Genomic DNA, 14,059 nt, shown 5'->3' with positions numbered 1-14,059 from the left:
ACTGGAGCGGAACAACACAGAAATTCATGACGTAAATGACATTCCAGCACGAGGCCGATCACTGGAAGTACCAGTAAAGTCCACCCCCGATTGTTTATAGAATCGAATTCCCATGTACAACACAGCCTGAAGCGTTTGATTCCTGTACAAATGCGTTAATGTGTTAAATATTTATGCTGAACAGATAAGAGAAAATGTTCATAAATGTTTGAAATTGTGTTTGAAGACTATTGGAAGTCATTAACTGCTCTAATTATCAAACACTGGATGAGTATAGTGTAGACAATTTGCATTCCGTTTTCAGTAACAACTAGTTCTTCATTCATGTAAAGAGTTATGACGGTTTCTGAATTGTGGTGTTTACGATGACGTAATTTTGCAGGTACATTCATTGATACATGTGGATAGTAACTGCAAAATATGTTGCGCATAAAGTTAGAGTGAAGAAGCAATAAATTAAAACGTCATCATTGATGTTGCAGTTTCAGTGCGCGAACAGCGATAATGTAGAAAGTGACAGTCTTTTTCCTTTCATCATTTTGTGGAGGTTCCCAATCGCAACAAGTTTCGTAAAGGTTTGAAAGTATGTGTTACAAGTCACAAAGTGCTCTTATTCTCAAATAATGGATGAGTATATTCTGGGTATTTCTGTGCGGTGAGTAACGCGTCTCCGGACGTATACACAGTTCTAACTATAACTGTCTTACTGTATTAACCCATAAACATAAAATTATACCTCTTAATGAGTAGATTGTGACAGCATTTTAAATTTTTAAATTCGGTCACTAATTATATGACGCACCGAGAGTGTAATTTTTGTTCGCCCTGGAAGCTTTTAGATGGGCAACCTGCAACTAATTGTGGACCATGTTAGCCATTTAGCTGCAAAACTCTCTGCCCAACAATGACGTAACTGCTTCTTCAGCAAAATATCCCGCCAAGAATGTGTGTCACGTTAAGAAACTCCCACCTCTTCTAAAAACTTCTCTGTTTTTTCCGACCTCATGACTTCACATAAATTTTACAAATCGGCGTTTTCGCGGCCAGCAGCTAGCAACACCTCCAGGCCCATGAATCCATGGACTCTGCGTGTCAGCAGGGTTCACACCAGAATGAGATTTTCACTCTGCAGCGGAGTGTGCGCTGATATGAAACTTCCTGGCAGATTAAAACCGTGTGCCCGACCGAGACTCGAACTCGGGACCTTTGCCTTTCGCGGGCAAGTTTGGAAGGTAGGAGACGAGGTACTGGCAGAAGTAAAGCTGTGAGTACCGGGCGTGAGTCGTGCTTCGGTAGCTCAGTTGGTAGAGCACTTGCCCGCGAAAGGCAAAGGTCCCGAGTTCGAGTCTCGGTCGGGCACACAGTTTTAATCTACCAGGAAGTTTCAGGGTTCACACCGATGGAGACGCTGTAACGGTGTTGGGGCCGTGCAGTTGGGGTGATGTGGGACCCCTGCTACGTCTGGATGCGACTCTGACAGATGACACGTACGTAAGCATCCTGCCTGATCATATCAATTGTGCATTGCGACAGACTTGGGCAATGCCAGCAGGACAATGCGACACCCCACGCGTCCAGAATTGCTACAGACTGGTTCCAGGAATACCCCTCTGAGTTGAAGCACTTGCGCTTGAACATATGTGGCATGCCTTGCAACTTGCTGTTCAGAAGAGGTTTCCACTCCCTCGTACTCTTACGGATTTATGGACAGCCCTGCAGGATTTATGGTGTCAGTTCTCTCTAGCACTACTTCAGACATTAGTCGAGTGCATCCCACGTCTTGTTGCGGCACTTCGTCGTGCTGGCGGGGGCCCTACACGATATTAGGCGGCTGTACCAGTTTCTTTGGCTCAACAGTGTATTTCAGTTACAGAGAGTACTGAAGGTCCAAGTCAGCTGTGAAACGTTTATAAGGTGAAAACACATTTTACATTTTACGTTTATACTCAGAGTCCTCGCTTCAGCATATCACAGCACATCGCGAACCCACTGTTCTTTCCAGTGGTCAATTTTTTGTAATTGTTTCCTCTAGCTTGTATTCTACGAGCATCAAACAGATAATAAAACATTTCAGTTTTGTTACCGAAATCTTGTTCCTTAGTCCACTTACAACACCCCCAGAATTCTACATCTGCATCTATACTTTGCAAGTCACCTAATGCTGTGTGGCGGAATGTACTCTGTGTAATACTATCATATCTCCCTTTCTGTACCAGCAGCGATTGGTACGCGGGGAGAACTTTGGTTGGTAACCTTCTGTGAAAGCTCCAATCTCTCTAATTTTTTCTTCATGGTCTCTTCGCGAATTATTCTTAGAAGGTAGCAGTATACTGTCTGACTCTTCTAGGAACGTACTATCTCGTAATTTTAACAGTAATCCACATCGTGACGTACAGTGTTCTCTTGTACTCTCTGCACTTGAGTTGGGGGAGCATCTCAGAGAGACGTTTCCTCACTTACTAAACGAACCTGTAACAAAACGCGCTGCTCTTTCTCGAATGAGTATTTCTTTAGCTACCTCCTTCGACGGTGGACTATACAATCTCAGGATTTATCCAGTAAATGTGTCTGGCACCTTACTTTCGTGCGATTAGTTTCATGTGATCGTTCCTCTTTAAATCGATCCATACAAATAGTTCCAGATACTTAACGCATAATTACACAGTAATTGGCATTTCCGCCTTTTAATGCGCAATGTGTTAATTTTTTATTTTTATGGTCAATTTTCAATTCTTGCACCACGTGTAGATCGACTGCAGGTTTTCTTGCAAGTCGTTATAATTTTCTAGATGTGCTACTTCTCTATACACAACAGCACTGGGCTTCCGATGTTATCCACAAGGTTATCTACACGTGCAGTAAACGCAAATGGTCTTAAAACACTATTAAGTTCTTATTTCTTTCGATTTGCGATATCTTGGCAGTTGTGGCCAATTATTCGTCGAGAAGGAAGGATTCTGTGTGTGTGACAACGTCAGTGCCTCGTACCTCGTGCACGTCAGTGTTTGGTGATTCTCTCCGCGTAAGGGAGTTCTGCTTGTTATGCTGCGCGCAGCCCGCCATGCAGTCACGTAATGTGGGTTGCCTGCCCATGATTGTCGACGCACTCATTTTACGGAAGAGAATTAACGCGCCGCCGGCCGAAGTGGCTGAGCGGTTCTAGGCGCTTCAGTCTGGAACCGCGCGACCGCTACGGTTGCAGGTTCGAATCCTGCCTCGGGCATGGATGTGTGTGATGTCCGTAGGATAGTTAGGTTTAAGTAGTTCTAAGTTCTAGGGAACTGATGACCTCAGAAGTTAAGTCCCATAGTGCTCAGAGCCATTTGAACCATTTGAACTAACGCCCCAATTCTCCCGGTCCAAATAGTTACACAGATAATACGTAGATGTGGAGCGGCTATGGTATTCTCTAATGGATATTTTAGGGAGCAAATACCTTGCCCGTTTGTTCAAATTGCCTGCGCTGCAACGAAAACGTCGACCAAACGCTAGAAAAGTACACGCCTAGTAGATCGTTTAGATGCCATTTCGTACTCAAACACTATGAGGAAGCTTCTTAGGAAACATTAACTAAGACAGAGTTACAAAGTAAAGCATAAGTTTGCAGACAGGAACATGTGAATTAAAACGCTCCCAGCTGCATGTCAGACAATGCGTGTTGTCTTCACTAACTACCGTGGCAATGTGTTATTGCAGGACCTTCCCCAATACTGGTAATACGTGGAAACTGCTAATACATAGTGCATTGATATTTTTCTGCCTCTACAGGTATGCCCTTGAAGTCACCTTATGGAGTGTGGTGGAGAATACTTTATGTATAATTGCCAGTTCCCCCTTTGCTGGTCCAGTCGCGAAAGCTGTGTGGCAGGACCGATTGCTAGTAAGCCTTCGTGTGAGCTACAATCTCTGTAACTTTACTTTCATAGTCTTCTCGTGACATACTGATTTAAGGAAGTATTGTTCAGGATGAACCAGAATTCCACCGACAAACTTTCGAGGTTGTTCAATAATAGTTCCAGAGTATTTTGGTATAAGGACACCACGGTCTGCGGCGGCAAATTACAGAGTGATAATGTCATTATGATTTATTCGATGTGTTACCTCAGTTAAAAACATTTCTCTAAAAATATCTGCAAAAGAGTGAAAACCCCTACAAGTAATAATCCATTGTAACATGGAGGGAGCCATCTTCTAGTAGGCACGTATTTACAGAAACTGAACTTTCACCGCGGAAACAGTTCAGCATAGTGTCGTTGTGCAGCTCTTTCAGTGCATCTAGTGAACCCCTTGCGAGAGGTGAATGTCAGCCACCTCTTCATCAGTAAAATCATTCGTACTGAAACTTCTGGCAGATGAAAACTGTATGCCGGACCAAGACTCGAAATCCGGACCTCTGCCATTCGCGGGCAAATGCTCTACCGATTGAGTTATCAAAGTGCGACTCACGAAACGTGCTCACAGCCTTACTTTCGCCAGTATTCATACCACTATCCTTTACAGCAAATGTACTATTACGATTGTTACAAAAACAAGCCTAAGCAGTTCTGAATGCAAGCTTGAGGGTAAAGAGGAAAACTGGCTTAACTGTTGTCAACAGCAACAACCGTGAGTGAAATAAACAAATTTGTTCTTAAACAAGATTCACAGCGCATACCGTCGATATTCTCACTGTTGCGCAGATATTTGCAGCGCAATACCGATACAAAACTAATTTGAGCAAGAAACGAAACGAAAGGCAATAACTCTATAATGAGACGCCGGAGTCCATGAGACACTGATGCTAGAACACTCAGAAGGTATCTCTGAAAAGCCTCTGAGAGTTTCTCGGTGGAGTTCTGGCTCACCCTGTGTATAGTGACTCTTTTAGCAAAGTATGTTCTCAGAATTTTAGTAGTGTGCCACACCGTAATTCCCGACGCCTCTCTTGCAGCTTCTGTCACTGGCGTTTTGTGAGCATCGGCATGGCTCTTTCGCTCTTTCTAAACGAAACTGTGACGATATGCACCGCCGTTTTTTTGGATCTTCTGTATTTCCTCTATCTGTCCTATCTGACAAGAAGTCTTGACGATTAATATTCAGGTATAGATCAAACGAGGCTTTTGTAAGCTACTTACTTTGTGTATCGACTAAATCTTCTGAGGATTTCTCCGAGTCACAGTTTGGAATCTATTAGTTGTGTTTTAAAAAACTAAATCTCTAACTTAAATAAAAAGAACTGAAATCACTAAAACACATTACAGATTCAGTATTGATAGAAGCGCTGTGAGGTTCGCGACCAAAAATTATCTGAGATCGCTTGTGTAAAACATGTGAGGTCTGTTTATAAAAAAAATATCAGAACTGATCCTTAATACCACAGTTCTACACCATTCACTTTTATTTGTCGAGGAATTCCATTGTTCAGAATTCAAATGTTATAATCTACCTTACAAAAAATCACCATGACAGGAGCCAAGACAATTTCCTGAAATTACGATCACATGCTGTCTAACAAGGGCTAATCATACAATGGTACCCAGGTTGAATCTGTTTCTAGAATTTCTAGATTATTTTGATACACACGCACACTGCCGTCTACTAAGGAATATATGATCACACGAAATATCTGACAAGGTTTGAAATTAAATGCCGGCCGAAGTGGCCGTGCGGTTGTAGGCGCGAGACCGCTACGGTCGCAGGTTCAAATCCTGCCTCGGGCATGGATGTGTGTGATGTCCTTAGGTTAGTTAGGTTTAACTAGTTCTAAGTTCTAGGGGACTAATGACCTCAGAAGTTGAGTCCCATAGTGCTCAGAGCCATTTGAACCATTTCTTGAAATTAAATTGAAAGAACACTAAAACTCATCCTGGCTGGAGAACCATCTAAAGACAAAATAATTATAACGAATTTGCCACAGCTAAGCGTAATTCACGTAATTCGTTAATGACTTAGTGGATGTATAAGCTGCAACCTCGACAGTGTTCCCATTGCTCCCGCGGAAAAGGGCATTGATTATGTCTTGCCGCTAGCATACTTCACATATGACCAGAATTTCTTTGAACTTTCTGGCAGGTTTCGAGGCAAAGTTTCGTTGTGGAAACTATTAGAAGCATCTCGCATTGAAGTCCGTGCTATATTTCGAGCTTCTATAAAATATTGCCAATCTTGAAGATTTTGCGTCTGTTTAAATTTGGCTTGTTGTTTCTTTGTTTCTGTAAGTGTTCCGGCTCGTTTTGTGTACCAAGGAGGATCAGCTTCGTCGTTTGTTAATTTACTTGCTGTAAGTTTCTCAATAGCTACCGATACTATTTCCTTGAATTCAAGCCACATCTGGTCTAAACTTATATTGTTAATTTGGAAGGAGTGAAGATTGTCTCTCAGGAAGGTGTCAAGTGAACTTTTATCTGTTTTCTTGAATAGGTATATTTTTCGTTTATTTTTGGATTTGGGGGTTACAATATTCAATCTCACTACGATAAGTCTTTGTTCACTAATCCCTGTATCCGTTTTGATGCTCGTTATTAACTCAGGATTATTTGTTGCTAAGAAGTCAAGTGTGTTTTCAGAACCGTTTACTATTTACGTGGGCTCATGAACCAACTGCTGGAAATAATTTTCAGATAATGCGTTTAACACAATTTCGGATGATGTTTTATGCGTACTTCCGGAATTAAGCATATATTTTCCCCAACATATCGAGTGTAAATTAAAGTGACCACCAACTGCAATTATATGAGTCGGGTACGCGTTTGAAACCAAACTCAAGTTTTCTTTGAACCTTTCGGCAACTGTATCATCTGAATTGGGAGGTCGGAAAAAGGATCCGTTTATTTTTTTATTCCGGTTGCCAACAATGACTTCTGCCCATACTAACTCACAGGAACTATCTACTTCAATTTCACGACAAGATAAAGTTCTTCTAACAGCAACAAACACGCCACCGCCAACCGTGTTTAGCCTATCCTTTCGGCACACCGTCAGGTTCTTCTCAAAAATTTCGGCTGAGCTTATCTCTGGAGATAGCGATATGCAGATATACAGACGGCAGCAGTATCACATGCACAAGGTATAAAAGTCCAGTACATTGGCTCAGCTGTCATTTGTACTCAGGTGATTCGCACAATAGCGTTTCTGACGTGATTATGAATGCACGACTTTGAACGCGAATGGTAGTTGGAATTAGATTCATCGGACATTCTGTTTCGGAAATCGTTGGGGAATTCAGTATTCAGAGATCCATAATGTCAAGAGAGTGCTGGACCACAATTGATCGCGGTTGGTTTGAAGAACGTTCTGGACAGTTCTAGCGAATGATTTTCCCACCCAGATTTCCCGGCATTTATGGGACATAATCGAGAATTCGTGTGCAAAACCTGCACCAGCAACACTTACCCAACCGTGGACAGCTACAGAGGCAGCATGGCTCAATATTTTGCAGGGGACTTCCAACGACGTGTTGAGTCCATGCCACGTCGAGTTGCTGCACCATGCGGGACAAAATGAGGTCCGACACGGTATTAGGAGGTATCCACGTCTTTTGTCACTTCAGTGTACGTGTCTTGAAAATTTATTACAAATGTAGTTAAAGAATTAAGTACGAAACCTAAACTACTTTATTTAAAAAGTGACCTTTTTATACAGGGTGTTACAAAAAGGTACGGCCAAACTTTCAGGAAACATTCCGCACACACAAAGAAAGAAAATATGTTATGTGGACATGTGTCCGGAAACGCTTACTTTCCATGTTAGAGCTCATTTTATTACTTCTCCTCAAATCACATTAATCATGGAATGGAAACACACAGCAACAGAACGTACCAGCGTGACTTTGTTACAGGAAATGTTCAAAATGTCCTCCGTTAGCGAGGATACATGCATCCACCCTCCGTCGCATGGAATCCCTAATGCGCTGATGCAGTCCTGGAGCATGGCGTATTGTATCACAGCCGCCCACAATACGAGCACGAAGAGTCTCTACATTTGGTACCGGGGTTGCGTAGACAAGAACTTTCAAATGCCCCCATAAACGAAAGTCAAGAGGGTTGAGGTCAGGAGAGCGTGGAGGCCATGGAATTGGTCCGCCTCTACCAATCCATCGGTCACCGAATCTGTTGTTGAAAAGTGTACAAACAAAAAAATGGTTCAAATAGCTCTGAGCACTATGGGACTGAACTACTGTGGTCATCAGTCCCCTAGAACTTAGAACTACTTAAACCTAACTAACCTAAGGACATCACACACATCCATGCCCAAGGCAGGGTTCGAACCTGCGACCGTAGCGGTCACGCGGTTCCAGACTGTAGCGCCTATAACCGCACGGCCACTCCGGCCGGCAGTGTACAAACACTTCGACTGAAATGTGCAGGGGCTCCATCGTGCATGAACCACATGTTGTGTCGTAGTTGTAAAGGCACATGTTCTAGCAGCACAGGTAGAGTATCCCGTATGAAATCATGATAACGTGCTCTATTGAGCGTAGGTGGAAGAACATGGGGCCCAATCAAGACATCACCAACAATGCCTGCCCAAACGTACACAGAAAATCTGTGTTGATGACGTGATTGCACACTTGCGTGCGGATTCTCGTCAGTCCACACATGTTGATTGTGAAAATTTACAATTTTATCACGTTGGAATGAAGCCTCATCCATAAAGAGAACATTTGCACTGAAATGAGGATTGACACATTGTTGGATGAACCATTCGCAGAAGTGTACCCGTGGAGGCCAGTCAGCTACTGATAGTGCCTGCACACGCTGTACATGGTACGGAAACAACTGGTTCTCCCGTAGCACTCTCCATACAGTGACGTGGTCAACGTTACCTTGTACAGCAGAAACTTCTCTGACGCTGACATTAGGGTTATCGTCAACTGCACGAAGAATTGCCTCGTTCATTGCAGGTGTCCTCGTCGTTCTAGGTCTTCCCCAGTCGCGAGTCACAGGCTGGAATGTTCCGTGCTCCCTAAGACGCCGATAAATTGCTTCGAACGTCTTCCTGTCGGAACACCTTCGTTCTGGGAATCTGTCTCGATACAAACGTACCGCGCCACGGCTATTGCCCCGTGCTAATCCATACATCAAATGATCGTCTGCCAACTCCGCATTTGTAAACATTGCACTGACTGCAAAACCACGTTCGTGATGAACACTAACCTGTTGATGCTACGTACTGATGTGCTTGATGCTAGTACTGTAGAGCAATGAGTCGCATGGCAACACAAGCAGCGAAGTCAACATTACCTTCCTTCAGTTGGGCCAACTGGCGATGAATCGAGGAAGTACAGTACATACTGACGAAACTAAAATGAGCTCCATCACGTAAATTAAGCGTTTCTGGACACATGTCCACATAACATGTTTTCTTTATTTGTGTGTGAGAAATGTTTCCTGAAAGCTTGGCCGTAACTTTTTGTAACACTCTGTATACTGAATGATGATATGTGTAGTATGCACAGCTTGTACGAATTGTAAATCAGAGCTTGAACTGACTGTGAGCCAATTCTCACTTCTGAAATAACCCATTGGTTAGGCCAGCACAGAAGCATATGATAGCTTCAAATCCAACTGAAACCAGAAACAGTTATGTACATAACATATACGTTCACATTCGCTGTCTATGAACGACTTCTCACACGTTCCTGTACCATATGTTAGTACTCTTCACACGTCATAGCTTATGCAGTTACACTACAGCAGCTTTGCATACCTGATACAGAGGCGCTCTTGTAAGTCACATACCTATTTCTACTATGTTATCACCATTTCAATAATCGGTTGAAAGCCACGCCACTCGTATCCAACTGGATGCCGTAAGCACGCACGCATGCGATGTGAGCGTGGGAGGAAATGAGAAAGCTTAGAGACTGAGGGCAAGCTTCGGCTGGAATATGACAAAGAAATAATACACGAGACCCTATCGAACAAGCATCCTAGCATTTGCCTTAAGCGGTTTAGAGGCAACACTGGAGACATGTGGCCACTGGTCTACAGGGGTTGGACAAAAATGCTGAAATACGGAGAGAAATGCGTGCTTGATTACAAATGCAGATGCTAGGAAAGCCTGCAGGTTGCGCTGTTGTATCTCACCAGGAACGGGACCCATGAATGTCCTCAATATTTTGCAAGTGTCAGTCGTGGTCAGAATAGTGTTCTCTGTGGTTGTGAGTACTTTATTACGGAGCTAAGTACGTTCAACGTGGGCAAATTGTTGGTGCCCGTATGGCAGATGGCTTTATTACCAACACAGCTGGAGTGTTCGGTATATCGAGAGCTCCGTACCGAAGATTTATACCATATACAGTGGAAGCGGAAAAACATCATACGCTAAGTTACAACGCTGACGGAAGTGTGTGTTTAGTGATCATGTCGGTCGGTCATTGAAGAAGAAAGTGACAAAAAAGAAGCACATGACACCTGCAAAATTCACTGCAGAACCGAATGTCGCATTCGGGAACCCTGTCAACATAGAAACATAACAAAGGGAGCTCCATAAACTGGGATTTGTAAGGCGAGCTGGAAGTCTGAAAACCTCACATCAGTGCTTCAAATTACCGTAACAGGAAAACGTGATGCCAAAGCTATACAGCGTTGACTATGGTGCAATGGAAGAATGTCATTTGGTTGGATTGGTCTTGTTTCATGCTGTTTCCAGCTTCTGGCCGAATTTACGCACCAACAGTGAAACATGGCAGGCGTTCAGCGATGGCTGGGCAGCCGTAATGTGGTATTCCGTGGGCCTCTGCTACTCTGCGAGGTCGCGTTACTGTCAAGAATTCTGTGACCACTTTGACTGAACAGGTCCTTTCCGTGGCAAAACGCCCATGGTGCAGAGTTTATCCCCCAGTGTTTACGACACGTTGCAAGACCGCAGGGCCCCTGTTCACACAACCCACACCGTCCAGGACTGGTTTTCTGAGCACAAGGATGAACTGTAGCACCTCCTCTGGTCGCCACAGTCACCAGATCGCATTATTATTGAGATTTTGTGGTCTGTTTTGGAGAGAAGTGTGCGTGATTGCTATCCATCTCCCTCATCATTATCTAAACTTGCCACTAATTTGCAGGAAGAATGATGTAAGATTCCTCTGAAAACCGTACAGGACCTGCAGGTGGCTGGAAGCTTTTTTAACGGCTTCCCCACGCAGTATTAGGCATGGTAATGTATTGTTGATGGTGTTAGGACAGCAACCAGCCACAAATTTACTTTCAGTTCCTTTATTCAAAGGGTACCGTTACCGGTTTCGAATTGTTGTGATTCACCCTCAGACGGTTTACACGCTTTCTTTATGACATGTGGTGTGTTTTTTATAGATTAATTGTCCTAAAATATAAATAATACATAATTATAAAAACGCCGCAGACAGATGGTTGCGTTACAGATTTTCGTTGCATGTGACTTACGTGAAACGTCGGTTTGAAGTGTTTGTTTTCGTAACATTCGTCCAACATATGTAAATACATTCTCACTGCATTCTTATTGTTGCACACGTAAATTGTTCTCACTGAACACTTTAGATTTGTCACTGCGAAGATTTCTACCACGCACCGCATCCAGGAGTTGACTATGAGTACACTTAGTGACTTACAGACCAACTTTACACACAATTTCAAACCTTTACGAGACTTTCTTCGATGACACATCTCACAAAATGAGAAACGAAAAAAGTTCCTCGCTTACCACTGCCGCATCATGCATGGCGGTTTAATTTATTACTTCGTTACTGCTAACTCGTTCCACAACACATGTCATAGGCAGTAGCCACATCTACCACTGAATGTACCTGCAAAATTATACTGTACAAAACACAGTTCAGGAGATATGAGGTAATAAAGGTGAGATTCACTGATGTCCAAAATTAAAGCAACAAACAGAAATGTTGCAAAGTTGCATTTATTTTGCACAAAACAGTATAAAGAGGTGACAGTCAAGTAGAAACAATGTAAGAATACAGAATGAAACAACTGCATCATGCATAATTGTAGACAAATGTGTTCTTCGTTTTTTTTTTCCAACTTAACGAATTTAGAGACACATTCCGACAACCGGTTAACGTGTTCAGTATGGTGTGTGACCACCTCTAGCAGCAGTAGTACCGGCCTGACAACGATGGAGCATGCTGTAAGTGATGTCATCAATCTCACGTGAGGTAATAACGCCCATTCTTCCTGCAGAGCTGCTCGCAGGTCTTGGAGAGTGGTTGGAGGATGGAAACGTGATGCAACCCGTATCCCTAGTGCGTCCCAGACTTGCCCTTTGGGATTCAAATCGAAGGATCGAGCAGGCCACTGTTGACAGTTTATATGATTATATCACGGATTAGACGCAGGACGGAGAAATAGTGGTTTGTTACTTTAATTTTGCACACCAGTGTATATGTACAGATTCTTGTGAAATTCTTCCATTTCCAAGAAAATATCAACCATCTGTGCTCTATGGGGCCGAGCGTTATCGCCCATCAGTACGAAGTCTGGGCCCACAGCACCTCGCAACAATCCCAAATGAGTCCCAAGATCTCGCCACGATTCCTGACAGCAGATAAACCTTGTCGATTCAACCGTACAAGTTCATGAAGCGTTCGAGTGGTCAACACAACCCCTCCTCACACCATTAGGGACCCTTCTCGATATCGGTCTCTTTCCACAACGTTTGAGTCCGGAAGTCGCGTTCTACATTCGCTCCAGATGGGAATCGGTCAAGAATCACTCTCCAGACCAAATCGCGGCTCATCTGTGGAAAGAATATTGGCCCACTGTCCGATCGTCCAGATGGCATGTCGGCAATTCCACTCTGGACGTTCACTTCTGTGAAGACAAATCAGAGGTACACATTCAGCAGGTCCCCGGCAATAAAGGCCACCCTACAGGAGCCTTCTGTAAACCTTTTGCCTCGATACAACACGTTAAGTGGGTGCTGCTAGGTCAGATGTCAGTTGTTCAGTACTACAGCGATACCATTGTCCACTTACAGCCAAATAAAGGTCCTCTCTTTCTGATGTGACATGTGGTCGGCTCTGCTCTGGTCTTCGGGATACAGTTCTCGTCTCTATGAACTGTCGCCACATGCGAAAAACAACATAACGATTCGAGTTAAGCCCTCAGGCCACATCAATCTGCGACTTTCATGCTTCCATTCCTCCTACGTCCCTCTACAGCAGAGAGTCTGGTAGGCGTTTCAGCTCTGCCATACAGCACTGTCTATGACTGTGTACACAACGATTGTCAATTTGGATTACCTGGCGAACACTACCCTATGTAATAGGTCGCCTTACGTCATTGTTGGCGTGGTTGTTCCTTGCAGAACATGATAGTACGAACATCTGTTGACAGTTTATATGATTATATCACGGATTAGATACAGGACGGGGAAATAGTGGTTTGTTACTTTAATTTTGCACACCAGTGTATATGTACAGATTCTTGTGAAATATGTTAGATATACAGGGTGTATCAAAAAGAATGGCGCGAACTTAAACGGCTGAAAGTACACGATAGTCGAAGCACAAATATCAAGTAAACATGGGCTCTAAAACGCATATCTCAAGAGCTATGAGATATTCTTGATTTTCAGTTTTTTGAAACAAATCTCTTCTACTGCAAGCTCTTTGCTTTCCGTATTTTGGGAAGTGGTAGTATGGACCGATACAAGAAAAAAATGTCCAGTAAACATGTGTTCTAAAATGAATACCTTAAAAGTTATGAGCACTTGTTCATTAGAAGAGTTGTGTTCCAAACAAGAAAAAATGTCCACTAAACATGTGTTCTAAAATGCATACCTTAACAGCTATGAGCACCTGTTCGTTTTTAGTAAACAAGTGCTCGTAGCTGTTAACGTATGCAGTTTAGAGCACATGGTTAGTGGACATTTTTTTCTTGTTTTGGTCCATACTACCACTTCCCAAAATATGGAAAGCAAAGAGCTTGCAGTAGAAGAGATTTGTTTCACAATATTGAAAATTAAGAATACCTCATAGCTCTTAAGCTTTGCTTTTTAGAGCCGATGTTTACTTGACATTTGTGCTTTCAGCCGTGTGAGTTTGCGCCATCCTTTTTGATACACCCTGTATATTAAATATATTTGA

This window comes from Schistocerca piceifrons, chromosome 2 (genome assembly GCF_021461385.2).
Source record: "Schistocerca piceifrons isolate TAMUIC-IGC-003096 chromosome 2, iqSchPice1.1, whole genome shotgun sequence".
NCBI classification, from domain to species: domain Eukaryota; kingdom Metazoa; phylum Arthropoda; class Insecta; order Orthoptera; family Acrididae; genus Schistocerca; species Schistocerca piceifrons.
The sequence above is the reverse complement of the archived record's forward strand: the minus strand, read 5'-3'. Positions refer to the sequence as shown.